A 4,511-nucleotide genomic window follows, 5' to 3' on the forward strand; every position below is an offset into this window, starting at 1 on the left:
ATGTAATCTCCAAAGAAATCGTTCAGATCGGTTAACTATATCATATAGCTGCCATACAAACTGAACACATAGTTACTAAAAGAAATGCACCTGTGAAGGGTATATTAGCTTCGGTGCAGACGAACTGCATTTTTTTTAGCTTTTGTATAACACTGAAGCTACAAAGAAAGTATTAGCAAATCGGTGTAATCATATGCCAGTATATTCTCCGGTAATTACATATAGATTTATGTTTTTTATTTGTTTACTTATGTTTTTAATAAAACTAATTGCTGAATGATTATAACATTATACTTGTATGATTGCTTGCTGCCTCAATGACTGCTGCAAAAAACTCTAATCACAATTGATGCATGTACCATTATTTGTACAATACTTATAATTTACGAGCACACACACATATGTATGTACATATGTATAAAACTTCCATATGGAAAACTAAGTGTTGAAGAAATGACTCAGAATTTTTGGTGTATCGAGCATTTTGAGAATTGCTCATACAATGTATATACATACATATATAAGGATGTATGTCTGTATGTATAAACGTGAGTATGCATGCACTTGTGCCTTGAGCCTGAACACAAGCCGTCTATTGTTATTAATTTGCAGATTGACTGAGGAGCACTTTGAGACAATCGATCAGCACACATGTACATATATATATATATATAAACGGTATGTGTACATATGTGTGTGTGTGCGTCTTCAATATGACTATGACAAGTTGCAAAGCGTATGTTTTCGCTTGATTTTGTTTGGCTTATTAGCTCATTTCGGCTATGGAACAGGCTGCGACTACTTGCCGCGCTAAAGCAATTAAATAATAAGCCTTTCTAACTGGCGTTTATCACCAGCGACGCGCGTACAGTAGCACTCATTCACCAGCCTTTTTTCCACATTTATTTATTTGCTTATTTACGAGCGTTATTTGTATTGTAGCTTGCCGTTCGTGAAATAGCTGTGCTTGTATGGGTGCTTGAGTTTGGGGGGCGCGTACATTCCACTACGCTTGCCGACAAGCGGCATGGCATAGCGGCTTGGGCTTGGGCATGGGCATGGGCATGGGTGCGAGTGTGCAGCAGCGAATGCCACACGCCATAGCAGAGTGCAAGCGCACATACATACACACATGCATGTTTACATATTTACGAGCACACGCTTGGCTTGTGTATCGATCGCCGGCTGAGTTCTACCGCCTGGTGATTTTAAATTTGAATTGGATTCGCGCGCGCACACTCCCAACTAACTGTTCGCCAGATAACGTTCGCTGCGCACTGTTCTAGTGCGTTTAGAATTCTTGAGACCTCGACGGCGTTAGGTTTTGTTTTGTGACTGTTGCGTCGCGTTGTGAAAATAGGGAAAATCATACGGATATTTTTTGTACAACAAAGTTAAAAACAAATAAGAGTTTAGCATAATTTTTTAAAAATAATAAAAGAGACATTTTTAAAAGTGGTCGCTTTGTGTGTACAAGTGTTATTCTGAGTGAAGAGTGCGTAATTTTTTTTTGTCAATAAGAACTGAAACTATATTTGCAAATATTTTTTAAAGATTATGTGGCGAGTAAAAATTTTTTTGAAGTAATTGCGGCGAGTTATCGGTGCTACTTCTTGTGGTGAAATGCTGGTTTTTTTTTTTATTAAAGGGTTACGTGGGTTTCCTCGGACAAAAACAGTATTTTTTGAAAAATTTTTCTCAAATAAAAACTGAATTATTTTAATAGAATTTTTTATAGTTACAAACATACAGCATGAACACAAAAATTCCGAAATTTTTGAAAAGAAAAAAAATTAAACTCGGTCATTGTGACGCCATTTCCGGTGACCACTCGGAAAAAAGTTGCGCCAGCGTTGGCAGGTTAACTCCTTACAGGATCATCTAAAGTGGAAAAATATGTGTTTTAGTTAGGAAAAAACCTGAAAACCTTGAAGACCTGTGTCAAATTTCATGAAGTTCGGTTGAATAGTTCTCGAGAAATCTTGCCAACCGACTTTGAAAACACATTTTCGATAAAAAACGATTTTAAAGACGGTGCACTTAGCCTAGCTAGCTTTGAGGGCACAAGTCCTCAGAGATGTATCTCCGGAACTTTTACTCGGATCAACTTGAAAATTACGGACAATATTCTACAGATGTTATAGAATTTATTAAGACAAAAAAAAATCGATTTTTTGAATCCCGTACACCCATGTAACCTCTCAAAAAATAACATCCAGTGTGAGGTCCAATTTTTCGAAAAATGTCGTCAGAGGAGCACCAAAAAAATATTCCCAAAAACCGATCTCTCGAAATTTTTTCCTTTAGCCTTCATTATTCCTAAAATTCATGACAACAAAATTTCACGTTTTTTTTATCTCGTTTGTCTATATAAAAGTCCATATCTATAAATTGTAAATATTGTAAATAAAAAACAAAAAATGTAATTATTTATCAATATTTATTTTGTCGCCTTTTAAGAAATCCCTAACAGATGTAATACACTCATGCTAGCAATTTTTTCTGTCTTCGAAACACTTTTAATAAGCACTTTTTGGGATGGCCTTCAGCTCCTTCAGCAGATTTTTTTTTATCTTTTCAATCGACTGAAAACCGGTTCCACGGAGCGACAATTTAAATTTGAGGAACAGAAAAGATCACTCGGAAGCAAATATGGTGAATACGATGGTTTTTCAATGGTATTCATTCCGTTTTTGGCTTTAAAGCTTTATCGGGGCGAGTTGAGAAAGTACGCATTTCATATCCGAAATCATTCGAGCAGACTAGCGAGAGCGGAGGGCGAGCTCTCTTATATCCATAACCTTCACTGTTTTAATATTCTTAGCATTTGAAGAGGTCGAATGTCGTTCAGAAGGAAGCAGGTCTTCAAAGATCTCTCGACCGCGTTTGAAGGCTTTGTACCACTCGTATGCTTGAGTTTTTGACAAAATTTAATCACCGTAAGCCTTTTCCAACATTCGCAATGATTCCGCACACGAAATTTGGTTAGAAATACAAAATTTGAGACAAATTCTTTGTTCGATATTTTTATACATTGTAAAAATCGCGAGAGTCACAATGTATATATGCATTATTCATGTTTAGGAAAACGAAAGTAATTCTAAATCAATTCCAAAATTAATTTGAAAAACTGCTAAATAGAGTTTGAAGTGTAAATTTCCACACTTTGGCAACTCCATTTCGTTATAAACCACTGCCTTAAAATATATCAACGCATTACTAAATAAATATTCTAAATTTATAAATATTTACTTCAAACAATGTTTAAGTGTTTCAATGTTGTGATCGCGCATAGCTCGCCTTTAATTGCATGTCTCAAGCGCTCCGTTTAATGTGTGACAAACAAGCGTAGAGTCTGTGTAGTCCATGTGTGTCAAATTACGATAATAAAATCGCAGTAATCTGAGTTTCTAAATAATGATAATTGTATTCAAATATTTTTAAATTTTACAAATAGTACAAGTATTTTCTTTTTATTGAAGAAAACTGAACTCAAACATGAATTTGAAAATGCGCATAAATCATTGACCTCACTTAAAAAGGGACTTAGTTTATAATACTGAGCAGTCTTCGTTTTCAAACAAGTCCATGTTGGGTCTGTCAGTCAAAAATTTCTTTCCCATAAGTGTCAAAGATCTGGCAAAGTTTTCTAAGAATGCCTGGATCATAAAAAAGACTTAAGATAGACGTCGAATAGTAATCAAAAGTTGAACGTATTCGTTCTCTAATGCTAATTTTTTGTTCAGGACTGCGTTATAATCACCTCAGAAAATTATTTCTATATTTAATACTATTATTATTGAAAGGTGTTAAATAAACTGGTCACAGAGGAAATGGTCTAAGTTTTCCATAAACAAATGTTTTTTTTTTATGGAAGAGGAAGCAGACAACAAATAAAATCAAATAAAAAGTGAAAAACTGTAACACTAGTTACCTTTATGGATATGAAATAATAAATAAATAAGTCCATTTATACATATATAGTATATTTAGATATGTATGTCTGTACGAAAGTGCGTGCAAACGCATATCAGGTTCGCCGTTAAATCAATTGTTTGAATAAATATTATTATTGATTGTTGGTTTTAAAATAGCAAATGCGATATCCACAGGAAGCAGTCTTTTTGTTTTATAGAGGGCTTATCAGCTATCGAGATATGTATGTACATATACAAATATACCTACATATGTATGTGCAAAAGATATTTGTGAAGAGTTTTATTATTTTCTGATGTTATATGAGTGTTTTGTAAAGCTGAAGGCTGAAAAGTTAAATGAACTTGTGATAAGAGCAGACCAAAGCATGTAATAAGCCAGTAAGCGGCAATACGAGTACATATGTTTTTGCGGCCATGGTTGACATTTGTTTAGACTCTTATTGATATGTAAAATGCCAGTGACAAAGTGACAAGCGATTTATCAAGTTCAGCAATACGCTTTGAGGGGTTTAAGCAAAATTGTGGGGAAATTTAATATTTATTGAAATTAGAAAAATGCAATAATTAAAAAAA

The 4,511-nt window shown here is 34.3% G+C and overlaps 1 protein-coding gene across 3 annotated transcripts in view; it reads left to right on the top strand.

Moving 5' to 3' along the window:
• LOC108971067 (E3 ubiquitin-protein ligase HECW2) overlaps window positions 1-4,511 on the top strand; it is a 36,263-nt gene that overhangs the window by 16,762 nt on the left and 14,990 nt on the right. Inside the window, exon 1 of one of the 3 annotated variants that reach the window (XM_018936888.1) lies at window positions 1,411-1,495. The exons of the other annotated variants lie outside the window; for them this stretch is intronic. The gene's annotated coding sequence lies outside the window, so the exon portion shown is untranslated. Of the gene's footprint in view, window positions 1-1,410; window positions 1,496-4,511 lie in introns of those variants that run through there. 3 annotated transcript variants of the gene reach the window in all.

Source organism: Bactrocera latifrons, unplaced genomic scaffold, assembly GCF_001853355.1.
Source record: "Bactrocera latifrons isolate USDA-ARS-PBARC rearing strain unplaced genomic scaffold, ASM185335v1 scaffold_32, whole genome shotgun sequence".
NCBI lineage: Eukaryota > Metazoa > Arthropoda > Insecta > Diptera > Tephritidae > Bactrocera > Bactrocera latifrons.